The 27500-nt window shown below is 51.7% G+C and overlaps 1 pseudogene; it reads left to right on the top strand.

The window, feature by feature from the left end:
* The first annotated feature begins 2431 nt into the window (after positions 1–2431).
* LOC148161431 (52 kDa repressor of the inhibitor of the protein kinase pseudogene) lies at positions 2432–16334 on the top strand (annotated as a pseudogene).
* Positions 16335–27500: the final 11166 nt, after the last annotated feature.

Below are 27500 nucleotides of genomic sequence, written 5' to 3' on the forward strand. Positions count from 1 at the left end.
CGCGCGCGCTCGCAACACGCACGCGGGAGAGCCCCACACACGCGCCGGACACGCCGGCCAGGCCCAGCGGGATCCTCCCCCGACTCGGAGGGGGGAGGCGCAGGCCGCGGTAGGCAAAGAGCGGCGCTCGGCCCCACCGCGGGGCCGGCGGTCAGATCCCTCCTTCGCAAAAGAGGAAGCTCTGCCCAACGCGCAAGCGGTAGTCACCCCGCATCGGTGGCCACTACACGCGCAGAGGAGGGGCGGCGGCTGGGGGGTTCCGGTACCCCAAGGCACCCTCTCGGATCGCTAGAGAAGGCTTTCTCACCGAGGGTGCATCGTCCCCAACCCAATTCGTTCCCCACCCCGACCGGGCCCCCGCAGAACGGCGTTCCGGAGGCCACCAGGGCTCGGGGGGAGCAGGGGTGGGTCTGCGGCAAGGGACAGGCACAGGGCCATCCTGAGCGCTCGCGGCCGGGACCCCACGAGGAGACCGCCTTTGCCCCGCCACGCACGCCGTGCTCGCGTCACGTCACCGACCCCGCCAGGAGCTTCGCAACCTTCGGCGGGGGAACGAGAAAACGGAGACGGGCACGGCGTGCTGCTGGGCAAAAAAGGCAGCGGCCCTCGGCTGGCCAAGCGCCACAGCGCTGGCTCGGCCCGCCGCAACCGCTCACACGCCCCGCCAGGTCCAGTCCCCCCCCCCCGGCACCAGCTGGCGCGCGGCAGGGGACGACGAGGCGCCCGCGCCCCACCGGGGGGCGGGGTGGGCCTCCCTTACCGACTCCACCACCCGCTCCTCGGGCACGCCACCGACAACAGGGGCCCGAGGGAGGGGTCGCTGGGAACGGGAAACGACGCCACCGGCTCGGTCTCAGGCACCTGAGACAACCTGGAGCGCTCCAGGGGCACCACGAAGGGCGAGGCGCAACGCGCACTCAGCACACGCCCAAGCGGGTGAGCAGCGCGGCGTCGGGACGGCCCTCCCCGCCGCGGGGAGGACCGCGCACCACACACGAAGCCACGGAAGGCAAGCGAGAGTGTCTGCTGCGTCAGAGGACCCCGGTCCCGGGAGCGCCGCGAAGCAGAACGCGGGAAGGCGGGGTCGGGCCGGAGCCTGCACGTCATCCCCCCCGCACCCCCGACACACCGCCACAGCGGGCGGAGGCGAAGGAGCGAGAGGACCCGCGGGCAGAACGAGAAGAGCGATCCCATTCGCCATGAATGTCCGTCCCTCGTCTGGCGCGGCTTAGGCCCGGCCCGGGAGAGCGCGAGATCACCACATCGATCAGCAAAAGACACGCCCGAAGAGGATCCCGAGGGGGGAGAGCCCGGTGAGGACAGCAACCAGAGAGCGGGCCTGCTTCAAAGCCTCACCGGCACCCCTCAAAAAACCCCAGGGCAGGAGCAGCCGGACAACCCGAGGAAGGAGAACGCCTGACACGCGGCACAGAGCCTTGCGGGACGGGGGGTTGTCACGACCGCGGCCGGATGCCCACAGCGTGGAGCGCACGGGGTAGAAGACCCACGTGCCACCTACCCACACCGTCCTCGGGTGCTGGGAGACCGGAGGCGGCACCAACGGCCTGGACCACCTGGGTGGGGGGGCGGGGCACAAGAGCCGCGGGCGCACAGGCCCACGCGGACGGCTCAAGGCCAGCTAAGGCAGAAGCCGGGCTTGGCATCACGGTCAAAGCCCAGAGCCCCGCACCACACGCCCAGAGGCCCATCTCTCCCTTAAAGAGAGAATCGCCAAACCACAACGTGCCAGCACCTACCTGGCAGCAAAAAGTGCTCCTTTCAGGTGAGAAAACAGCCGCGCCGCCTGGCGGGGCCTAGCCACAGGTCAACGGGATCTCCTGGGACCGTGGCCCGGCCACGTGCCCCCAAGCACTATTCCATCACCCTCGTTTCCCCCCCCCCCCCCCCCCCCCCGGAGCCCCCAGGGCCATCTGGTCGACCCTGGGAACGTGGTGGCAGCCGGCAGCGACTGACTGGGGACTCGCGGGAGTTGGAGCGGCCCGGATAGGCCCGCCCCCGGGCGGCCTGTCGTCCCCTGATCGGGACTTAGAAATTTCTCACAAGTTCTGCGGAGGCACCTGCGGACGCCCTCCTCCCCGGGCCTCGGGACCGCCCCATGCCGGTCCCCGACTCGCGGCCGGGACTGAGGGAAGGGGGCGACACCGCGGAGGCGTCCCCCCCCGAAGGCCGGACCTCAACGGGAATCGCAGCCTGGCCCCTTGGGGCGCTCGCGGCCCGACCCGACCCGGTCCCCACCTCCGCAGCGGACCGCCGAAAACTTGGTAACAATCTCGGGTCCCTCCGACGCCCGGGACGCCACGCGTGCCCGCGGCCGGGCCCGTCGCACCATCCACGGGCTTCCCCGCCAGGCTCAGCCCGGTCCCCAACCGCCTGAGACGGTCCCGTCCCCAACGGGAGAAAACAGCGTGACATGGAAGGCCCAACGACCGACCGGAGCCACGGGCCGGATGGCGTCCCGGCGCCGGACGCAGCCCCCCCACCCCCGCGGGCGGAGGAGGGGGCACCGGCGGGTGCTGGTCGACCCGTCCAGGCGCCCCCCTCCGAAGGCCGGCTCTCCGGGAGCGAGGAAGACGCGACAGCGACCGCAGCGCCACCACCACCCCACAAACCTGGAGGCTCAATCTCCCGCGAGCGGAGCGCGCGCCGACGGCACGGGGACAGCGGGACGGTCGCGCTAGTGTCGCCGGCCTCCTGGAACTCCGCCTCGGCGACCGCGGCCGAATACCATCCCTTGGCGACATCGCCGACGCTCCGGCGGGGACACGCTATATAAAAGCGGCCGCCAGGTGGCGCCAGACAACCGGCGCGAACAACACCGAGACACATCCGGATCGCGGGCCCGCGAAGGCGCGCAGCCGGCCGCCCGGCCGCCCGATCTCGTCCCGGCCCGCTTCGGAGGGGCTGGCGGAGGGCGGCGGAGGGCGGCGGCGGGCGGCGGAGGGCGGCGGAGGGCGGCGGCGGGCGGCGGCGGGCGGCGGCGGGCGGCGGCGGGCGGCGGCGGGCGGCGGGCGGCGGCGGGCGGCGGCGGGCGGAGGGCGGAGGGCGGAGGGCGGAGGGCGGAGGGCGGAGGGCGGAGGGCGGAGGGCGGCCCGCCCCCGCGGCGTCTGCCTCGGGAACTCCCGGCCGGCACAGGCGCGACTACAGCAGCCCAGGGGAGACTTGGAAAACGCGTCCGGGCCGCTGCCGCCGGAAAGGGGGACAACTCGCCACGGGACGCGCCCCGGCGGAGGCGGACACGAGCGGAAAATTCCCCGCAGTCACCGGCAAGCCCCGGCGGCCCGGCCGGCCGTGGGGCCCGGGCTTCCGGGAGGACTTAGACAAATGTCGGCGGGCAGGGAGGGACCGTAAAACCGAGACCAGGCCAGTACTCCGACAACCACCACCGATGAACCGTTTTTCTTCTATCGTTTCAAGGGGGGGGGGGGGGGGCGGTCCCTCTGAAGCATACGAAGAAAGCTCAGATCGTCGCACTCTTGAGTTGGGGCCGTCCCAGCAACGAACGTAGCGTAGCCGACTCAGGAGGAAATCAGCTTTAAAGGAAAAGCTTCTTTTCCCAAGTCTGTGATGTTTGGTCCATTCCCTCAACTCGATCGATGTCCGGCCTTCAGTGCCACATTATTTGCTTGGTGTCTCTCTCGTCTGTGTTTCCTCGCGTACTTTCCTAATGCTCAGGATTTATGGCTTACAGAGAACAGTTTTCAGCCTGCGGGGGGGGGGGGGGGGGCGGGGCGGGGCGGGGCGGGGCCCGGGGGGAACGTTGGGAAGTGGGACCAGGGATCTCGCTCTGGAACGTAGACGTCTGTGACGATTAAGTCGCCCGAGGAAACCACGAACAGCAGTAGCAGAGGATAGGACACTAGAGGGCAACAGAGCCCCATCCATAGGTGCTATGGCACTTGAACGCTCTCTGTGTCCAGTAGGGACCTCGAAAACACTTCACTCCCCTATCCAGGGAGGGGAGGGCAGAAGCAGCCTCCAGCAAGAATTCCTTTGATTTGAGGTAACTCTTTCTACGTTAAACCTCACCATTTCAGCAGGGGCCTTTAATGGTTTCCTTCCCAACCAAGCCTTTCTCTTTGCCTCCTCCTCACCTGCGTGAATCCCTGATCCCACTTCACAACGTTCCCCCCGCGGCCCCCCCCCGCCCCCCCGCCCACACCAGGCTGAAAACTGTTCTCTGTAAGCCATAAATCCTGAGCATTAGGAAAGTACGCGAGGAAACACAGACGAGAGAGACACCAAGCAAATAATGTGGCACTGAAGGCCGGACATCGATCGAGTTGAGGGAATGGACCAAACATCACAGACTTGGGAAAAGAAGCTTTTCCTTTAAAGCTGATTTCCTCCTGAGTCGGCTACGCTACGTTCGTTACTGGTACGGCCTCAACTCAAAAGAGTGCGACGATCAAGAGAAGGTATCGCACTAAAATCCTCACGGGTGCAGCTAATAAAAAAAAAAAAAAAAAAAGGTCACGGGTGCAGGGCTCACGTTTGTTTTTCAAGTACACGTGTTTCAGGGCACCTGGCTGGCTCGCTCGGAGGCCCACGCGACCGCGACTCTTGATCTGCGGGAGTCGTGAGTGCCAGCACCGCACTGGATGGGTGTACAGATTACATAAACAAGCAGACAGGCAAAGGGAATTGGAATCGCTATGGTGATTTCAAAGGAAACAGAACGAAACTCAGGAAATAAAGTGCCGCCGCCGCGCCCCCCCCCGTTTAACGCTTATGTACAGAGGCGATAGAGACCCTGTGATGTTGGCGGACAAAGAGACATGTCGGTGGATCGAACGGAACGGATACCCAAACAGATAGGCCCCAGCCCAACGGAAGTTTGACAAACGCGCAAAGGCCGTTCAAAGGAGGAGGAAAGATGGCCCACCTCCCCACGAAATCAGAGGACGGGCGTCGGACATGCACAGGCCCAACACGCAGGCAAGAGGGCAGACAAAGAAACAAAGCTGGGGCGCCGCCTGGCTGGCTGGATCCGTGAACCGTCTGTCTGCCTTCGGCTCAGGTCCTGATCTCGGGGTCCTGGGATCCGGGCCCACATCGGGCTCCCTGCTCGGGCGGAGAGTCTGCTTCTCTCTCTCTCTCTCTCTCTCTCTCTCTCTCTCTCTCTCTCTCTCTCTCTCTCTCTTTCCCTCCCCCTCTCCCCCTCTCTCCCTCTCTCCCTCTCTCCCTCCCTCCCTCCCTCCCTCCCCCCTCCCTCCCCCACCACTTCTCTCAAGTAAATAAAAGTCTTTTCAAAAAGAATACTTAAAAGAAAAAAAAGGAAAGAGAAGAACGTCACTCACTCCCCTTCTGGCACAGGGAGGACATCTTCCAGGGGGATGCGTGGGGGATGCTTCTCGGGAGAAAAGGGGGAGAGTCTGCGCACCCTCCTTGCACCTGTGTGTTGGGGGCGGGGCTTCCTTGCTTGCTGCTGCTACTGCTAGTTTTTACAAGTGTCTACAGTTCAAAACAGTATTCTGGTTTCCTTAATATCTAAGTCTTATCTCGGGTTTGGGTTTTGATGGGAGGAGGGAGGGCCACCTTTTCTTCTGACATGGTGGACAAGGACAACAGGGATGCAAGCCTGTGCATATTCTTTTCCATCCTGGGATGAGCAGAGGATTCGGATTCAGCTCTTGCCGGATGGGATCTAATTTCTCTGTAAACTCTCAGGCAAAATATGAGGCAAACAGAGGGCGAGCAAAGGTTAGCAGAACATGGACAAGATTGGCTATGGAAGCTGGAGTTTCCAAAGCAATGATTTCATCAGAGGCACGTGAACGTCAAAGATTTCCAGGGACCATGTTTGTGGATGACTTGGGGTGTAGGTCATTTCAAAATTGCAGTGCTATCACCTGGTCACTTGAGCATACTGTCTCCAGCTCACGGCTGCAGATGCGATATGGGGCTCCTCCAGGGATGGAATTGTGCCAGAGAAAGGGAGACAGCAGCCTGTAATTGAGCCTAAGGTGTGTCTAAAAGAGTGACTCTCTACAGGGCCTTGAGGCAGAAGGAGACCTGGTAGATTTTTCTTTGTTAGGTATTTGTGGCAATGGGGTGGGTGTTTTCTGTTTATTTTCTGGACACGGTGAAAGAACTCTTCAAGTGGAAGTATTTGCACAAGGGGCCTGGCAGGATGGGAGGGTGCAGGGGTTGGTCCATTTAACAAGAAAACAGGAGAATCAGGCCTTTCAAGAACTAGGCAAAGAGAGTTTAGCTTTGCTCATCGCAGCACCTGGCACCTCAGCAAAAACAACAGAAGGTTCCCAGAATGAATTGAGGTGCAGGAGTCAGCATGAGCAGACCCCACCACCCTCAGCCCTTAGCCCTCAGCGCTGCCCCCCCCCCCCCAACACACACACCCGGGCAGGCAGTGGCTATAGTCCACTCTGAGCTCCAGATCTGGGTCCCGCCCCACCCTCCAACCCCCCTACAGGGCTCCCCTGCCCTCAGCCAGAGATGTATATGGGAGGGTGTTCCCAGAACCAATCTCTCCTCACCCACAGAAATCTTGCCAACACTTTGACCACTTTGCCTGAGCTACCAACTCATCTGTACCCATGCATGGTTTTTTTCCTATGGACCAGGGGCCTAGTTCACCACTTAGGATGGACAGCACCGCCCCCGCCCCCCAGCCTACTGTTCCAATTCGACCAGAGAACTTCAGTTGGGGGGGCGGGGAGGATGGGGTGGGGGTGGGGCTGGGGCGGCTGAAGGGAGGTTCAGGGTGATCCATTCTAATGGGCCTCATTCAATCGTTTCATTCAAATGCAGAAAGCTTTCTGTTAAAGTCAGAGCCTGGGGCTTCTCTCCATTCAATGGCTTTCTTCAACTCCCCCCAACCCTTAGGCTGCAGCTTGCAAACTTCGGAGAGATAAGGGAGGGAGGGAGGAAAGGGAGGGAGGAGGGGAAGGGGAAAGAGGGTGTCTGAAGAGCTCACCTCATCTGGGGGCAAAAAGAGTCCCCTCTTTTTCCTAACCCAGGAAACTCCAGTAAGCCCTTTGAGAATCATGAATGTGGGGGATGACGTCTTACTATAATGCCTTCCAGGGGTGGGTGTGCAGGTAGGAGGGTGTGACATGGTGTGGCTGGCTGAGTCTGAGGAGGACCTTGAACACATGATGGTGGTGTCTTAGCGGTCAGAGGCCAAACACAAGCATGGAGTGATAAGGGCTAAGGACTAAGGGAGGCCTGACAGGAACAGTTCCAACTCATCCACCGAGTTACGGGCCCAGCAAACACACTCCTCTACAGCAACATTAAACAGTTTACTGATTATTGGGGCGCCTGGGTGGCTCAGTCATTAAGCATCTGCCTTCAGCTCAGGTCATCATCCCAGGGTCCTGGGATCGAGCCCCACATCAGGCTCCCTGCTCCGCGGGAAGCCCGCTTCTTCCTCTCCCACTCCCCCTGCTTGTGTTCCCTCTCTCGCTGTGCCTCTCTCTGTCAAACAAATAAATACAATCTTAAAAAACAAAAAAAGTTTCTTGATTATCCATCGACCTGTCCTCCCTCTCCCACCTGCTTCCCAAGGGAAATCCTCAGTCTCATTCCACATAGTCACTGGCTGTTTTCGCACACCGCCTTCTGTCCAGTAAGAGGAGGAAGGAAGATGGACAAACATGAACCAGCCCCACAGATGGCACCTCTGCACGGAGGGGTGAGTGTGAGTCTCATTGGGCCAATTGTGACTCTGAGCCGTGATCCCAGGATAGTTTAAAGTATGGAATGGACACAAAACCAGAAGACAACCAACAGAATGGGAGAAAATAGTTGCAAATGACATATCACATAAAGGGCTAGTATCCAAAATCTATAAAGAACTTATCAAACCCAACACCCAAAGAACAAATAATCCAATCAAGAAATGGGCAGAAGACATGAACAGACATTTTTCCAAAGAAGACATTTAATGCCCAACAGACACATGACACATGAAAAAGTGCTCCACATCACTTGGCATCAGGGAAATCCAAATCAAAACCTCAATGAGATACCACCTCACACCCGTCAGAATGGCTAAAATGAACAAGTCAGGAAACGACAGATGTTGGCGGGCATGCGGAGAAAGGGGAACCCTCCTACGCTGTTGGTGGGAATGCAAGCTGGTGCAACCACTCTGGAAAACAGTATGGAGGTTCCTCAAACAGTTGGAAATAGAGCTACCCTACGATCCAGCAATTGCACTACTGGGTATTTACCCCAAAGATACAAATGTAGGGATCCGAAGGGGTACGTGAACCCCAATATGTATAGCAGCAATGTCCACAATAGCCAAACTGTGGGAAGAGCCAAGATGTCCATCGACAGACGAATGGATAAAGAAGATGTGGTATATATATATATATATATATATATATATATATATATATATATATACATATACATATACACACACACACACACACACACACACACACACACAATGGAATATTATGCAGCCATCAAAAGGAATGAGATCTTGCCATTTGCAATAATGTGGATGGAACTGGAGGGTGTTATGCTGAGTGAAATAAGACAGTCAGAGAAAGACATGTATCATATGACCTCACTGCTAGGAGGAATTATTTTTTTTTTAAGATTTTATTTATTTATTTGAGAGAGAGAGAGAGAGAGAGAGAGAATGAGAGATAGAGAGCATGAGAGGAAGAGGGTCAGAGGGAGAAGCAGACTCCCCGCTGAGCAGGGAGGCCGATGTGGGACTCGATCCCGGGACTCCAGGATCATGACCTGAGCCGAAGGCAGTTGCTTAACCAACTGAGCCACCCAGGCGCCCCGATAGGAGGAATTCTTAATCTCAGGAAACAAACGGAGGGTTGCTGGAGTGGTGGGGGGTGGGAGGGATAGGGTGGCTGGGTGATAGACACTGGGGAGGGTATGTGCTATGGTGAGCGCTGTGAATTGTGCAAGACTGTTGAATCACAGATCTGGACTTCTGAAGAATGAAGGAGAGTAAGTCGGAGGGGGAGACAAACTATGAGAGACGGTGGACTCTGAAAACCAAACTGAGGGTTCTAGAGGGGAGGGGAGTGGGGGGATGGGTTAGCCTGGTGATGAGTATTAAAGACGGCACGTTCTGCGTGGAGCACTGGGTGTTATGCACAAACAATGAATCATGGAACACTACATCAAAAACTAATGATGTGGGGCGCCTTGGTGGCTGCCGGTTGAGCATCTGCTTTCAGCTCAGGTCATGATCTCAGGGTACTGGGATCGAACCCCACCCCTCTGGGGCTCCCTGCTCAATGGGGAGTCTTCTCCCTCTCCCTCTGCCCCTCCACCCACCCATGCGCGCAAGCTCTCTGTCTCTCTGTCTCTCTGTCTCTCTGTCTCTCTCTCTCTCTCTCTCTCTGTGTGTTTCTCTCTCTGTCTCTCTCTCTCTCCCCCTGTGTGTGTGTGTGTGTCTGTCTCTCCTCTCTCTCTCTCTCTCTCTCTCTCTCTCTCTCTCTCTCTCTCTCTCTCTCTCTCTGAAATAAATGAATAAATGAAAACAACCAATCAAACTTCAAAAAGGAAAAGGACAGGGACATTTATGATTATTCATGGCGAAAGATGGAGCATGTACATTCAGGAAACATATGTACCATAGATGCCCATGTTTACTTCAGGGTGGAGACCTGACATCTGAATGAGGCCAAACTGAGTCCCTGATGTGAGGAGGTTATCTGAGGACAAGGAGAAGAGGCTGTGGGCATGCTCTGAGAGCTGGTACAACCTGGATGGGGTGTGAGGCTCCTTTTCTCAGGTAAGGAATCAGGACCTTGCTTGTTCATAGGCTGCAGCCATTATCAGTTGACCTTGAGTCCAGACTTCTGCACAGACAGCCCGTATTTGGTAGCAGGGCTTGAAAAGACACAATAGCTGATTAGGGGGAAACAGTTCCCTGAAAAACAAGCTTTACACTTTCTGCTATAGCATCAACTTCATTAACTTTAGGGGGCACGGTTTCAGTCCCCCCCCACCCCCCCCACCCCCCCACCCCCCCCCACCCCCCCCACCCCCGTTACGACCATTCCTCGGCCTTAGGGAATTGGGATGATAATGGCTGTGGCTATTCTTGTATCTCCTCAGGGGAGGTAGGTTTTGGGGAAACAACAGTTTCGGTAAATCTTAGCTGTAACATGGCTATGTTCAGGGCTACACAGCAGTTTTTACCCTGCAGGTTAAAAGGGAATAAAAATAACAGGGAGTCAGACATGCTACATTTTTCCCTGTTATAACCTCCCCTTGTCAATCCTGCATTCCATTTCTATGACACATGGGCAGAGGTGTGCCTTCTTTAAGTGCTTCAAGCTGAATTTGGGTGCGGTAGAGGCTTTGGAATGGAAGGATCTGAGACAGTGAAGGTCGCAACTTTTGGTCCCTTGTGCTAATGGAGGGGGGTCTCAGAGATAGTTTCTTATCTGAGAACTTGGGTATTTTTCTACATGGTCTGGTACTACATGACACCATTGATGTTATCCCCGAGTGTAGTCTGAGGAACAGTAACCGTATAGTCAAACCCATTCTCTCATTCTCTCTCAAATCGATCTGATATCCATCCAGTGGGTATCCAAGAATACAGATCAGTAAATCAGTCTGAGCCCCTCCCCTGGGGGGGGGGGGGGTTGTGGTGGTGAAGGGCTTCTTATAGCCAAGTAGCTTATAGCCAGAAAACCCATGATTTTATTTACATGGGTTCTTTTTTCTTTTTTTTCTTTAAAGATTTCTATTAAGTAATCTCTACACCTAATGTGGGGCTCGAACTCACAACCCCGCGATCAAGAGTTGCATGTTCTGCCAGCTGAGCCAGCCAGCTGCCCCTATTTATATGGTTCTTATTTTCCAAAGAGGAGTTAATACAGGTGCAGCAGGGTGGAATTAAGGGTCATAGACTCTGCCTCATTCAGCAACTGATCTGATAGTTAAGAAGAGGCATTTCTATGGAAACAAAAGGAAAACACTGGTTCATGGTTGGAACAAGGGATACACCCAGTGTCTAAGTCCAGAGTGCTGCCAGTGAGAAGGTCTCTAGATGTCAGGCTTGAAGCATCCTCCAATAGAGGGGAGTGGGCAGGGGCAATCTGACGGATTTTCCTGGTGTATAGTTCAAATGTCTCGTTTTGAGTGACTCGTAGAGCAACAGGCACAGAGATTGCCTATATATGCGTTATTGTGGTCATTTCCCTGAAGTTTATCTCAAGTTATCCAGCTTTCATTTGCAAGACCTCAGGAAAAAGGACACTGTTAGTTCTTAATGATTGTAAGATAAGAGAATGGGAGAATGTTGGAAACCTTAGTTTGAAGAGTCATAGTCGGATACTCAAGGAAACCAGAAGGATCCAGGATCCAGCCCAGTTTTATAGGAAAACAACAAACGTTCAAAGATAATTAATCTAACACTCACAAAAGTGTGTTATTGAAATATAATCTTTCCCTCTAAAGTCACCTTCATTCCTGTCAAAGATAGCCAAATGAAGATTAATTTGTTTGTAAAACAAGTCCAGGTTTTTTTTCTTTTTCTCTTAAATTTTTTTTGTTATGTTAATCACCAAACATCACATCATTAGTTTTTTTTGTAGTGTTCCATGATTCATTGTTTGTGCATAACACCCAGTGCTCCACGCAGGATGTGCCCTCTTTAATACCTATCACCAGGCTAACCCATCCCCCCACCCCCCCCTCCCCTCTAGAACCCTCAGTTTGTTTTTCAGAGTCCATCGTCTCTCATGGTTCCTCTCCCCCTCCGACTTACTCCCCTTCATTCTTCCCCTCCTGCTATCTTCTTCTTCTTCTTCTTCTCCTCCTCCTCCTCCTCCTCCTCCTCCTCCTCCTCCTCCTCCCCCTCCTCCTCCTCCTTCTTCTTCTTCTTCTTCTTCTTCTTTTTTCCTTAACATATACTGCATTATTTGTTTCAGAAGTACAGATCTGTGATTCAACAGTCTGGCACAATTCACAGCGCTCACCATAGCACATACCCTCCCCAATGTCTATCACCCAGCCACCCCATCCCTCCCACCCCCCACCACTCCAGCAACCCTCTGTTTGTTTCCTGAGATTAAGAATTCCTCCTATCAGTGAGGTCATATGATACACGTCCTTCTCTGATTGACTTATAACTACCTTTTTGAAGCCGAGAACCAAGCCAAATATTTGCCATCAGATTCGCCTGCAAGACCTGTAGATTTGGGTGAATTCCTCTCTTCTTGAGGCCCTCCAAAGTTCCTGAGGTTTCTGCATCTGCCAGGAGGTGGCACTCTTCACTCACCTGGTAAGGTTGAGGGTACCTCTCTAAGCAAGGTTATCAGGCCAACATTTCCAAGGGGCTTTATTGGCTCCATAAAGTCAATCTGACTTTCTTAAAGCGGTCTCATCGTATCTGAGTCAACGCATGTGTCTCTTCGAGATGACATTCCAGGGGCACCTGGCTGGCTCAGTCGTTAGAGAGCACGACTCTTGATCTCGGGGTTGTGAGTTCGAGCCCCACGATCGGTGTAGAGATAATTTAAAAAAAAATAAAATCTGGGAGGAGCGCCTGGGTGGCTCAGTTGTCAAGCGTCTGCCTTCAGCTCAGGTCATGATCCCAGGGCTCTGGGATCGAGCCCCGCATCGGGCTCCCTGCTCCACGGAAAGCCCGCTTCTCCCTCTCCCACTCCCCCTGCTTGTGTTCCCTCTCTCGCTGTGTCCCTCTCTGTCAAATAAATAAATAATATCTTAAAAAAAAAAAAAGAGTGCCACAAACAATCCAAGAAAACCTTGTCATTTTAACAGAGAAAAGCCAAATCTCTGTCTTATACCAGTGTGCTTTTCAAACTGCCTTCTCCCAATCTTAGTCAGTCCTGACCATGCATAAAATTCCTTTTCAAAAATTCTCCTTCACAAACCCCGTCTGCAATTTCCTTTTTCATTCAGACTCGGTCTTAAAGTTTTCTTTCTTTCTTTTTCTTTCTTTCTTTCTTTCTTTCTTTCTTTCTTTCTTTCTTTCTTTCTTTCTTTCTTTCTCTCTCTCTCTCTCTCTCTCTCTCTCTCTCTCTCTCTCTTTCTTTCTTTCTTTCTTTCTTTCAAGATTTTATTTATTCATGAGAGACGGAGAGAGAGACAGAGACAGAGACAGAGACAGAGAGACAGAGAGAGACAGAGAGAGAGAGAGAGAGACAGAGACAGAGAGAGAGAGAGAGAGAGAGACAGAGAGAGAGAGAGAGACAGAGAGGCAGAGGGAGAAGCAGGCTCCCAAGGAGCAGGGAGCCCAATGTGGGACTCAATCCCAGGACTCTGGGATCATGACCTGAGCCGAAGGCAGACAGACGCTTAACCATCTGAGCCACGCAGGCGCCCTAAAGTTTTCTTTCTTTAAATACCCAGTCTCGTTTCAGCACAGAATTGCTTTCTTTTCTCTCAACAAAAAATGTTTTCTCATTTCTTGTACCTCTTTTACACGTCTGCTACCTTCTCACACACGGAGGTTTTTTTTTGTTATCATTTTGTAGCGGTCCCAATTCCATGTGGCAGAATTTTAATTCTTAGAAAGCTCAGTCTCTGGTGAAACGTTAGTAGTAACCAATGGCGCACTCTCTATTACACTGGAATTCTTTAGATTGGTAAATGTATGAATATATTTCATTATTTTTATTTTTATTTATTTATTTGGACTTTATGTGGGCTCAGATACCCAATGAATTCAACCCAATTTATCACTTAACTTGGCAAAACTTCCAAGTTTCAGGTTACCAAAGATTGTGGAAGCTATCTTAAAGGTTTACCTATCGACCTTTTCCTTCATTTTACCTGTTCGCCCTGAACAAGGACCCATGAAAACTGTATGAGACAGGCAAACTCGACCATCATTTTAAGTAATTTTTGTTGACAAACTGCAACAGTTACCACTTAACTAATAAATTCGGGTAAAATACGATGTCTCATAACCTTGCACGCAAGCTTCTGTGTTGGGTTGAATTGTAACTGCTTTCTGTAATAAATGTAGGTAAAACAAAAGCTGAGTAGGCCCCTCCCTTGGGCCTGGACCCTCGAGTTGAGTTTCTGAGTCCTGGTGGAACAGGGCATTGAGTACTTAGAATTTTCTTTTTTGTACCTGTTGTAAAACAAGGGATTGTTGTAAAACAAGGGATAGCAAACGTGGTGTTTTGTTTTGTTTTTTAAGATTTTATTTACTGATTTGATGGAGAGAGACACAGTGAGAGCGGGAACACAAGCAGGGGGAGTGGGGGAGGGAGAAGCAGGCTGGCTGCCACCGAGCAGGCAGCCCAATGCGGGGCTGGATCCCAGGACCCTGGGGTGATGACCTGAGCCGAAGGCAGACGCTAAAGGACTGAGCCACCCAGGCTCCCAAACGTATTTGTTTGTTTGTTTGTTTGTTTGTCTGTTTGTTTGATTTTTGGTTTTTTATAAAGGTGATGGAGAGGTATATTTTGATAACCACAAATACAGGCTCACTGTTGTGACGGGAGCGCGGCACATTCCACTGTGAAGAACAGGATGAAGACATTTTACCTTTAACCCTTGAAGAGAAAGACAACAAAGAATACTTAAAATCTTTATTTGAAATGTTGATTCTTATGGGAAAACAAAACATACCTCTGGATGGGCATGAAACTGATGAAATCCTGGAGGGTCTCTTGACTCCGGATAACTTCCAAGCACTGCTGGAGTGCCAGATACATTCTGGCGAAGAGGTTCTGAGAAAGCGCTTTGAGACAACAGCAGTTAACACATTGTTGTGCTCGAAAACACAGCTGAAACAGATGCTAGACATCTGTGAGAGCTGCATTCATTCGGGAGGAGACCCTCAGGGAAGTGAGAGACTCCCACTTCTTTTCCATCATCACTGATGACGTAGTGGACATAGCGGGGTGAAGAACACTTGCCTGTGTTGGTGAGGTTTGTTGATGAATCTCCTAACCTGAGAGAGGAATTTGTGGGCTTCTTGCCTTATGAACCTGATGTAGAAATTTTGGCTGTAAAATTTCACACGATGGTAACTGAGAGGTGGGGGTTAAACATGGAGTATTGTCGTGGCCAGGCTTACACTGTGTCCAGTGGATTTTCTTCCAAAATGAAAGTCGTTGCTTCTAGACTTTTAGAGAAATATCCCCAAGCTGTCTACACACTTTGGTCTTCCTGTGCCTTAAATATGTGGTTGGCGAAATCAGTGCCTGTTGTGAGAGTATCTGTTGCGTTGGGAACAATTGAGGAAGTTTGTTCTTTCTTCCATCGGATCTCCACAATTGCTTTTAGAGCTTGACAATGTAATTTCTCTCCTCTTTCAGAACAATGAGGAAAAGGGTAAAGAACTGAAGGAAATCTGCCATTCTCAGTGGACAGGCAGCCACGATGCCTTTGAAATTTTAGTGGACCTCCTACAAGCACTTGTTTTATGTTTAGATGGTATAAATAGTGATACAAATATTAGATGGAATAACTGTATAGCTGGTCGAGCTTCTGTTCTCTGCAGTGCAGTAACAGATTTTGATTTCATCATGACCATTGTTGTTCTTAAAAATGTCCTATCTTTTACAAGAGCCTTTGGGAAAAACCTTCAAGGGCAAACCTCTGCTGTCTTCTTGGCAGCCAGTAGCTTGACTGCGGTGCTGCATTCACAAAATGAAGTGATGGAAAATATTGAAGTTTATCATGAATTTTGGTTCGAAGAAGCCACAAATTTGGCAACTAAGCTTGATATTCAGAAGAAACTCCCTGGGAAATCCCGCAGAGCCCAGCAAGGCAACCTGGAATCTCAGCTCACTTCTGAGAGTTACTATAAAGACACTCTAGCTGTTCCAACAGTAGAACACATTATTCAGGAACTGAAAGATATATTCTCAGAACAGCACCTCAAAGCTCTTAAATGCTTATCTCTTCTACCCTCTGTCATGGGACAGCTCAAATTCAACACATCGGATGAGCACCATGCTGACATGTACAGAAGTGACTTGCCCAATCCCGACACACTCTCAGCTGAGCTGCGTGGCTGGAGAATCAAGTGGAAACACAGAGGGAAAGACAGAGAGCTTCCATCCACCATTTATGAAGCCCTGCATCTACCAGACATCAAGTGTTTTCCTAGTGTTTATGCATTGCTGAAAGTCCTCTGTATTCTTCCTGTGATGAAGGGTGAGAATGAATGCTATGAAAATGGACGGAAGCGTCTCAGAGCATCCCCGAGGAACACTCTGACAGACCAAAGGTCAAGTAACTTGACTTTGCCAAACATAAATTTTGATATAAAACATGATCTGGATTTAATGATGGACACATACATCAAACTCTATACAACTAAGTCAGAGCTTCCTACAGATAACTCAGAAACCATCGAAAATACCTAAAAGACTTAGAGTAGGCTTTCTCTTATGTTTGATATTTGTAAAAATCTGTAAGAAATTTGAAAACATCGTACAGAAAAGCTGTCAAGTGTATGCAGGCCACTTAATCGCTGAATATCTTGACCTGCCGACCTCTCATTGAGTACATTAGTCATTGGTAATCTGCCTGTTTAAATGTTCCCTGTTTGAACTCTCATGCTTTGGAGACCTACCTGTTGCAGAAGATAGCATTGAAAGTGCCACATTACACTTCTGTGGGATCTCTGCTAATGGCACTTGGGAATTTTTTTACTTAAGTCATTTTATTTTATTTATTTTATTTATTTTTTTAAAAGATTTTATTTATTTATTTATTTATTTGAGAGAGAGAGAATGAGAGACAGAAAGCACGAGAGGGAAGAGGGTCAGAGGGAGAAGCAGACTTCCTGCTGAGCAGGGAGCCCGATGTGGGACTCGATCCCGGGACTCCAGGATCATGACCTGAGCCGAAGGCAGTCGTTCAACCAACTGAGCCACCCAGGCGCCCTTTATTTATTTTTTTTAAAGATTTTATTTATTTATTTGAGAGAATGAGAGAGAGAGCGCACATGAGAGGAGGGAGGGTCAGAGGGAGAAGCAGAGCCCCGCGCTGAGCAGGGAGCCCGATGCGGGACTTGATCCTGGAACTCCAGGATCATGACCTGAGCCGAAGGCAGTCACTTAACCAATGGAGCCACCCAGGCGCCCTAGTTAAGTCATTTTAGATAAAACATTTATTGTCACTGGATCCAATTATCTGGTATTGAGTTAGCAGTTCTTAGAAGATAAAGATTTTGAAGAGGTATGGGAGGAAGGAGTACATTTTATAAAATGTTACAATGAAGCTCAGAGTGACCTTTGAAAGGTAGGAGTGTTATCAGTATGTTTAAAAAAATCTGTAGGGTGCCTGGGTGGCTCAATCGTTAAGCGTCTGCCTTCAGCTTGGGTCATGATCCCAGGGTCCTGGGATCGAGTCCCACGTCGGGCTCCCTCCTCGGGGGAGGCCTGCTTCTCCCTCTCCCTCTCCTGCTGCCTGTGTTCCTGTTCTCGCTCTCTCTCTTTCTGTCAAATAAATAAATAAAATAAAATAAAATAAATAAATAAGTAAATAAGTAAATAAATAAATAAATAAAAATCTGTAATGGACAGTTAAGGGAGTTACGAGAGAGAGAGAGAGAGAGAGAGAGAGAGAGAGAGAGAGAGAGAGAGAGAGAGAGAGAGAACACGCGAGCTTGCCAGGCAAGGATTGCAGTAGAGATTTTGTCTTTCTCAAGTAAACTTAAAGGAACTAGCTGCAGGTAAAGTTTGAATGGGAGAGCCTGCCATTTTTTTTCCCTCCCCTTTAAATTTTTTATTGTTATGTTAATCACCATACATCACATCATTAGTTTTGGGATGTAGTGTTCCATGATTCATTGTTAGTGCGTAACACCCGGTGCTCCACGCAGAACGTGCCCTCTTTAATACCCATCACCAGGCTAACCCATCCCCCCACCCCCCTCCCCTCTAGAACCCTCAGTTTGTTTTTCAGAGTCCATGGTGTCTCATGGTTCTTCTCCCCCTCCGATTCCCCTCCTTCATTCTTCCCCTCCTGCTATCTTCCTCTTCTTCTTTTTTTTCTTTTCTTGAGAGCCTGCCATTGTTGTTCCACATTGGATTGTTGCTGTTTACATTCCTTTGTCAAGCCTACATCTTCATCAGCTCGTTAGCAAGTGTATGTAGAACACCCACGTCTTCATAAGCTTTTTAGCAGGTATATGTTGAACACCTGTGTTCACGGTCAAGCCAGGATCAGAGGCCGTGGATACTGACAACTTATTTGTCTGTTTTCCTCTGTCTTTTCCCACGACTGTATCTACTGCCTCGTCTTGATTTATAAACAACACCTGGAAAACCTACACATACAAGTGTTTTGTGGTTTATCTAGGAATAATACAGAAAATATTGCTGTTACTTTTGGTGAAGAAAATCAATTTTGTATAGTTTATTTCAACCGAAATAAAATGTGAATTTTGTTTAAAAAAAAATAAACCAACAACCTTGAATTGGCTTTAACGCCAAAGAAGTCGCACCTGTGTCCACTAAAAAGTCAGTCGACTGTTTCCCCCCTATCAGGCTCCTGCGGCGAAAGTCTGAAGTGGGCGGTGGTAATTCCAGGGGAGCCCTCGGGCCCCTTCCTGCTAATTTGGGAGGTGCTCCAATTTAAACCTCATAAGGAGGTGGCCCAAGGGCTTGGGGTGTTCTTTGCTCCTTGATAAGGGGGTGGGGGGGGGAGGTGGAGGAGGAGGAGGAGGAGGAGGAGGAGGAGGAGGAGGAGGAGGAGGAGGAGGAGGAGGAGGAGCCCACGGCGCCGGGGTGGGGGGTGGGGGCTGGGGGAGCGGCAGCTGGGATGATGGCAGGGGAGTTGAGCGCTCCAGGCACACCAGTGGTACGGAAACGGGGCGGGGGAGGCAGCAAGGGAGCCGTTGGCAAGGCCCGGAGCAGATTTACATTTACAGTTTTGGAGGAACCTTTTCTTTTTTTTCTTTTCCTTTTCCGCCTCCGCCTATGCCACTTTCTTCATCTCGTTCTGCTAAATGGGCTTTGTCTGTGGTGGCTTTTCAGCCCTCCAGAAGCCAACGGGTTGGGCATCGGTCCCGGTGCCTGTACTTGGGGAGGAGGAGGAGTGGACTTCAGATTTCTAGCATCGGCCTGTCTTCTTCCTCCTCTTCTTCATTATTTTGACTGTTGGGAAGTGGGGGTCAGGTCAGGTGTGTTCAATTTTTGTCTATCTCTGGTCAGGTGTGTTCAATTTTTGTCTATCTCTGGACCCTCCCTCGGGTCCCTTCCCTTGAGGCATCTTTATTGTGGAGTGACATAAAAGTCCGAATGTAGGGAATTTCATCCCAGATCATGTGAGCTCGAAAAACTTCAGGGTTTCTTCTTATCTGAGTTTTACCACGCCCGATTTTTACAAGCACCCGCCTTTAAACTCATTAAATAGGGGCACCTGTGTGGCTCAGTCGTTTAAGTGTCTGCCTTGGGTTCACGTCATGATCCTGGGGCCCTGGGATGGAGCCCCACATCGGGCTCCCTGCTCCGCGGGGAGTCTGCTTCCCCCTCTCCCAATGCCCCCCCCCCCCCAGCTCGTGTGCTCTCTCACTCGCTTTCTCTCAAAGAAATGAATAAAATCTTTAAGAAAAATAAAACTCAGTAAATAGAGCTCCTTTACAAATGGATGTTAGCAATAGCACCCGGAGGTCGAGGAACTATCTCACATGCATAACACATACTACGGACACATAGACACAAACAAGATGCAAACAAATTTTAGCCTTTGTTTCATTCTTATTTGTGGAGAGGATATGAGTGGAGAGGACACGAAAGACCCAATGTTCAAATCTCCTCCTTTTATTAAAACAAATCCAACGGCGAGGCAGCATTGCCGTCTACAGATCCCGTCAATCAGTTGTTTTCCATTTCCAATGGAAACGGGGTCGGTTTATGTGCAAAGACACCAAAAGCTGCAGCACCCAACCAACCAAATGGAGACCAGAGCATCTCCCTGAGCGTGGGTTCCTCCCCACAGGTCGGGGCTTCCCTGAGGGAACCAAAGAGCTTCCTAGTTTCTGATCAGTTGGTCTCATAGCATAATTGTGTTCACAATTCAGACATGTCAAAAGAACCCCACTTGGGCCATCTGAGATTCATGTGATCGTCAACTGTTTCCCATGCAAGTAAGCACTTGCAAGTATAGGCTCCCTATGCATTGTACATTGTAGCCTGCAGGTGTTTCTTGTGAGGGTGGGCAGTTGTTTTCTCAACATTTAGTGCAGGGTCATCTATCCAGGGTTTTGGTTTGTTTTGTTGGTTTGGTTTTTTGTGCACACGCGCGTGTGTTTTCCATAAAGAATTATGAGTCATCACAATGAAGGGCATTGCAGAAAGTTAGAGAGTTTATTTTCTGTTTTTAGTATGTGCAAGGCTGTATGACTCTAATGTTATGGGAACCAGGGAGGTTTTCTTTCGTTTTCTCATCTTTATATTTGGAAGACTCCTTTTTAGGGACTGATTGCTTGAAAAGTTTTGGAAGATTTTTATATTTCTGTAGTTTCTACACCCAACATAGGGCTCAAACTCACAATCCCGAGTCCCACGCTCCACCGATGGAGGACGGAACCAGCCAGCAGCCAGGTACCCCTTGATCGATTTTTTTTTTTTTTTTTCCCCTTTTACTGAGACAGACATTCAGTGTGTGCTCAGGGCAGAAATAGAGTCCACGTGTTGAGGTTTTGCGGATTCATTTGGACCTGGGTAAATGTGAAAGCCCAGGAGAGCGGGGCCCACAAATGTTAAAAGTTGACGATTTCCTTGATCAATATTCATTTAACAGCTAATTTATTGAAAGCGCTCTTCTATGGCAAATGTCTGTGGCACGTTTGGGATATAGCAAGAACCAGATAGCTAAAGCTCCCACCTCATGGACTTAAAGTTCCAGGTGGGTGCAGAGATAGGTAGGCAGGCAGGCAGGCAGGCAGGCAGGCAGGCAGGCAGGCCGGCCGGCCAGCTGGCCGGCAGGGCGGCAAGCAAGCAAGGAAAGAGATCTAAAAGATGGCATCGGGGCACCTGGCTGGCTTGGTCGCTGGAGCGTGTGACTCTTGATCTCAGGGTTGTGAGTTCGAGCCTCACGCTGGATGTAGAGATTACCTAAACATAAAATCTTTAACAAATAGGGGCACCTGGGTGGCTCAGTTGGTTAAGCAGCTGCCTTCAGCTCAGGTCATGATCCCAGGGTCTTGGGATCGAGCCCCGCATCGGGCTCCCTGCTTGGCGGGAAGCCTGTTTCTCCTTCTCCCACTCCTCCTGCTTGTGTTCTTTCTCTAGCTGGCTGTCTCTCTCTCTCTCTCTCTCTCTCTCTCTCTCTCTCTCTCTCTCTCTCTCTGTCAGTTAAATAAATAAATAAAATAAAAAAAAATCTTTAACAAATCATAAGTGATGGGGTGCCTGGGTGGCTCAATCAGTTGAGCATGTGTGCCTTGGGCTCAGGTTCTGGGATGGAGCCCCACATCGGGCTCCCCGCTCAGCGGAGAGCCCACTTCTCCCTCTGCCCCTCACCGTACTCCTGCCCGTGCGCTCGCGTGAGCACGCTCTCTCTCTCTCTCTCTCTCTCTCTCTCTCTAATAAATAAAATCTTGCAAAAGAATAATAAATGAACGAACGAACGAACGAACGAACGAACAAACAAGACACGCCATCCAAAGGGAGCAAGCGCTTGCTTTGGGGGGGGGGGGGGAAGGAATCAAACTGGAGTATCTCCAATCCGCGACATACTCTTTATCGATCCTGCTTTCACTACTTTGCCCAGATTCCATTTCCCACAAGTGACGGTCCCACCCAGGTGGGCTTCTTTCATCGTGAGACCCGTGTTCTGCCCTGGTCCTGCAGAGAGACAAGAGCCATGAGAGGTGAAAGTTAGGCAGATCAGGATAAATCGAGGAAATGATCATCGTTCCTGAGACCTCTTGCCAAAGTTCCGTTTCCTTTTAGGACCCGATGTCTCAAAAAAGCATGTATGGTCGTTGTACCATCCTAAAGAACAAAGTAGGGGGAGAAACAGAAGTGAAAAGGTAGAAGAACCGATTTCACCATCCACAGCCTTTGAAATGCTTTGGTGTCTTAAGAGAGAGCCCATTCCCCGTAAAATGTTTCATACTGCTTTTCACTAAGCGTTGCAACACAACAGGCACATTCCCTATGCCACCAAACCCTCTCCGCGAACATAAGTCGTACTATCTGCGTTCTATTCTATCGTGTGAGTATAGCATCATGTATTTCACCATTCTGCTGTTGTTTGACATTCAGGCGGATTCCAGCGCGCGCGTGCATGTGCGTGTGTTGTGTGTTGTGTGTATCTGTGTGCGCGGTATCCATTGCTGCTGTGCAGTTAGCTGATCCTCGGAGTGCATCCTCCTAACACCGCAATGGCTCAAAACAGCATATCTTTATTGATAATTTTCCTGGTGCTTGCCCTGGGTGGCCCCTTGGGTGCTGCCGGTTTACCCCGGGCTCACTCAAGCGGTGGCTTTCAGCCGGAGGGTCAACTTTCACACGTCTGGCAACTGGTGCCGGCCGAGCACCGGGCCGCCTCTGTTCTCAATGCCTCTCATGCTCCGGTCAGCTAGACTGGTTTTCTTACGTGGAGGTCTCAGGACGGCATGCCAAGAGGGTCGAGAACGCTGGTGGAGCACCTCTTCAGGTGTAGGCTGTGAAACCAGTAAAGTGTCACTTCTGCTCTATTCTTTGGGTCAAGACAAGCCCCAGACCCGGTCCAAAATCAAGGGACAGAGTAATCAAGCCTACCTCTGGATAGCAGGAGCATCGAAGTCGTAGGACGTGAGGGTGCACACGTCCCGGGACGTAAGGGACACACGGTCGTCGGTCTGCCACAAGGGATTCCTAAACCCTATGCCGCGACGCACATTTTTGTAAGAGTAAGCTTTACGTTCTAACATCTAAAACATGATTTCCTTGGAATCGACCCCTAGAATTGGATTCACCAGGAAGAAGGAGAAGATGCGTTTTTCAGCCTCTTGATACAAAAGCTCTCGATTTCCAGAAGGCACTTGTAGGACCCTTCACCAATCTCTGCTTTGTAAGACGGGGGAAATTTAATCGGCCAACCCCCCCCCCCCCATGAAAAAGCGACCGATCACGTTCCAACGTCCGAATGAAAGGCAGGCTTCCCTTTTAAAGGCATCCATAGAGCAGCCAGCTCCGTGGCAGGGAGCCGGACTTCTCTGTGTCTGATGAGGAGTCCCATTCCTCTGGGCATAAACGCCATCTCGGGGAGGAGTCGGAGGCAGACCAGATCTCAGATCCACCTCACCCAACAAATCCCTTGTGATTTGAATGGCCGAATTCGTTGAGGTTTCCCTCCCGATGGCTAACAAGATGGCTTCCTATCGCTGATGACAAACCACAAACTCACAAAACCCCGATAGGTGGGCAGGGTCTTCAAGAAAGGGCTCCTTCTTCATGGGCTCCAACTCTTCCATCTCGCACCACCCGCCGTCGTCGAGAGGCACTCTCTCAGGACGAACGAATGCCTTTGCAATCTAACGTGAACCGACTTTCTTTTCCGATAGGGCTGACACTCTTTCCCCTCGGACACGTCTCGAGATCGGCAGGCCTCGGGACATCGGTCTTCTGTGCACCGAAAGCCATGCGAAGGCCCCTGTCACCGAAACGTATTCGGCATGGACACCAGGGAAGAATTTTAAACCAGTCTAGTCCGGTTCAGTCCTTCAGCCCTTTTTTTCACATTTCTTCCATGACCGCTGTGTACTAAAAGGATACAAGTGAGGAAACTCCAGATGGAACAGAGGTAAAGGGAAGGGGGGCAGAGCTTCCGTGTTCCGTGCCCCCTCTCCAGGAACACCACTGAACCCACAATTCCAGGCGTTCAAGCAACCTGGAGGCTCCCCGAATTAGGTTAGTTCTTCTTCGAAGGGGCGGGGGTCGGGGCGGGGAAGGTCGGGGAGGGCCGAGGTTTGGAAACATTGCAGGGCAACCAAGGCTATTGCCAAATCTCGAGTCCGTGCAGAGGTACGTAAGGTTGACGTAAGGCAGGGACGGGGGGCGGGGAGGGTTCCCGTGTGTGTCCATGTGCATTCAGCAGGTGTAGGGGAGGAAGAATGTTCCCTCTAGCGTGGGGCACTGGGTGTTAGGCACAAACAAGGAATCATGGGACACCCCATCAAAAACTAATGGTGTAATGTACGGTGATTAACATGACCACGAAAAAATTTAAAGCGGGGCGGGGGGGGGGGGGGATAAGAGAATGTTCCCTCTACTCCCCTTCTGAGTTGTGGGCTGAGACCCCTGTCAGAAAGAGATAGATCACGGGAGAGAGAAACAGTCCAATGACACATGCAGCGCACATCGGGCAGGAGAAACCCGCATCGGAGGGCACTCAGAACGGCCAGCGGCTCGGAATTCCCGTTTCTGTAGCACGTCTTCCGCAAAGAAAGATCACGTTGTGGAGAAATGACAGGAGAGAGCAAAGCAGTTTTAGGCTTCTGAGCTCAGCTCACCGTGGGGAGGCCAATAGATGTGAAGGAAACTGACCGAGGAAGGTTTTCTGGTCAGGTCCCTCCGATGGCCTCTCGCGACCGACGAGAACGTCTTCTTTTCCTCCTCTTCCATGGAGGGAGGGTTCCTTTCCTAGGCGAGTTTTCTCTCTTCCCTTCAGGTCAGGAAGCCATGGGAGAGGCCGAGTGTCCTCCTCAGGGCTACTGTTTCTTAAGCGCTTCGCATTCCAAAGAATCCCCGTGCCGGAGCGATACGTACGTAACGTGCGTGCGTGCGTGTGCGTGCGCGCGCGCGCGCTTTGGGGCGCACACAGACACACAGACACACACGAAACCTGTTTGTTCTCTCCCTAGGCTACAAAAAGCTCAGGGGCGCCTGGCTGGCTGTCGGTAGGGCGCGCTGCTGATTCTTGATCTCAAGAGTCCTGAGTTCCGGCCCCACGTTGGGGCGTAGAGATGACTTCCCCAGCAACCCAAAATAATCCTGAAGAGCTCGAAAGACACCTCAGCCCCGGGCAGGAAATCTATGCCAACCACACCTCCACGGAAAACACTGTGTACGAGTGACAGAAGGAAAGAGGCAGCATCCTACCCCCAACCCCACAGCCTGCCTCCTTTCCGGCCAAATGACCAGCATCTGGGAAGGGCCTTTGAAACATTCTCAGTCAATGACTTGGGCCTGCCTGTCGGGAAAAGCGCCATGCTGTTCATTTCCCTCCTGGGAGAGCCTAGGAGGATGAAGAGGCGGTGGTTCTCAGTGAGGGAGGGGGCGCCACGCGATCCAAGACACAGGACCAGTGCGGGAGCATGAGATCTGTATGGCCCCGAGGGGTACAGGGCAGCCCGTGAATCCTTTTCCAAGGAAAAGCGGCAACGTGAGACCGTGCCACATACCTTTCCACAGCGTCTGCTGATGATGCTAGGACCTCTGTCCTCAGAGGTGACATTATTTTACCACCGCCTAGAGTTTTAAGAGAAGGGGTCGGGGGACTCGGTAGCATGGGAAAATCATGCCGTCGTCCCACTCCTCTTAATGGCTCCTCGTGGGAAACGAGGGTGCCATACCAGGGAGCAGAGCACCGATCCATGGAAACACATGGGTGAGCCCCGAAAACGTGACACGAAGTAAAAGGAACCAGCCAGCCGGGGGACATAATGCCTCGGGGCTCCATGGGTATGAAAAAGCCAGCGGAAATAGCCCCATCCTAGACGGAGGGAGGGAGGGAGGGAGGGAGGGAGGGAGGGAGGGAGGGAGGAAGGAAGGAAGGAAGGAAGGAAGGAAGGAAGGAAGGAAGGAGGGAGGGAGAAAGGGAGGAAGGGAGGAAGGGAGGAAGGGAGGAAGGGAGGAAGGGAGGAAGGAAGGAAGGAAGGAAGGAAGGAAGGAAGGAAGGAAGGAAGGAAGGAAGGAAGGAAGGAGGGAGGGAGGGAGGGAGGGAGGGAGGGAGGGAGATTGGAGGCTGTTGGGGGAGAACGGTGAAGAGAGCCAGGGTGAGGGTGTGGGTGAGGGTGAGGGTGAGGGTGGGTGGGGGCGAGGCGCGGACAGGAAGGAGGGAGGGGTGATAGAGGTGTTTCTTCCTTTTGGAGGTGATGGAAATGTTCTGGAAATAGCAGTGAGGGTTGTGCAGCTTTGTGAGCCACCTTAAAAAGAAAAAAAAAAAAGACACCGAAGGGCACACTCTTAAGAGCATGCGAAATATGGCGTGCGAATTGTATCTCCAGTTTGAAAATGTGTAACGAAACAATGGAATGGACATAGGGAGGGACGGAGGGACGGAGGGACGGAGGGACGGACGTGGGTGAGCGGGCGGGTGGTCGACCAACGTTCGTTCGTTCTTCCGTTCGCTCGTTCGATCCATCGATCCATCGATCCATCTACGCATGCTATGCATGCCGTCTGTCAGTTGACGTAGACATCAAAAGGGGGGAGGGGGAGGGGGAGGGGGGGAGGGGGAGAGGAGGGCGTGCATGCGACTGGGCATGGTATTTTTTAAAATTTTTTATTGTTATGTTAATCACCATATATTACATCATTAGTTTTGGATGTAGCGTTCCACGATTCATTGTTTGTGCATAACACCCAGTGCTCCACGCAGGACGTGCCCTCTTTAATGCCCATCACCAGGCTAACCCATCCCCCCGCCCCAGAACCCTCAGTTTGTTTTTCAGAGTCCATCGTCTCTCATGGTTCGCCTCCCCCTCCGACTTACTCCCCTTCATTCTTCCCCTCCTGCTATCTCCTCCTCCCCCTCCCCCTCCTCCCCCTCCCCCTCCCCCTCCTCCCCCTCCTCCTCCCTTCTTCTTCTTCTTCTTTTTTCCTTAACATATATTGCAGTATTTGTTTCAGAAGTACAGATCTGTGATTCAACAGTCTCGCACAATTCACAGCGCTCACCATAGCACATGACCCTCCCCAATGTCTATCACTCAGCCACCCCATCCCTCCCACCCCCCACCACTCCAGCAACCGTCCGTTTGTTTCCTGAGATTAAGAATTCCTCCTGTCAGTGAGGTCATATGATACATGCCTTTCACTGATCGACTTATTTCACTCAGCATAACACCCTCCAGTTCCATCCATGTCATGGCAAATGGCGAGATCTCATTCCTTTCGATGGCTGCATAATATTCCATTGTGCATCTATACTAGGCATGGTTTTTATTCAGAGTGCTTTTCTTTGTTCCCCAAGCTAATCACCTCTGTGGAAATAAAGAAAAGATCACCCACATGAGAACTGGCATCATTTCTTGAGGGCAAGAGAGTCTGCGGTCGGCCACCATCGCCTGGGTCTGGCACAGAGGCCAAGCAAACGCAGGCCAGGCGGAGGAGTGGAAAAGCTTTCTGGTGACAAAAGGGGAAGGTTCGCTGAGAGGTTGTTGGGGGTGGGGGAGCAGGACAGGAGCTGACTAGAAGAGGAGTGTCCTAGGTCGTTTCAGGGAAAGAGAAACCTGATTTCCGTCCGTGGGTCCATCGATCCCATTCTCTGGATCTAGCTCTGTGGAGAATCTCGAGGTTTTGCGTTTGTTGAATCGATGACGTCGAAGGCGCTTAGGGAAGAACACAGGTTCACGTTTCCGAAATGGT

This window comes from Eumetopias jubatus, unplaced genomic scaffold (assembly GCF_037043125.1).
Source record: "Eumetopias jubatus isolate StellerSeaLion01/CBP00866 unplaced genomic scaffold, mEumJub1_p1.0 scaffold_184, whole genome shotgun sequence".
In the NCBI taxonomy this organism is placed as follows: Eukaryota; Metazoa; Chordata; class Mammalia; order Carnivora; family Otariidae; genus Eumetopias; species Eumetopias jubatus.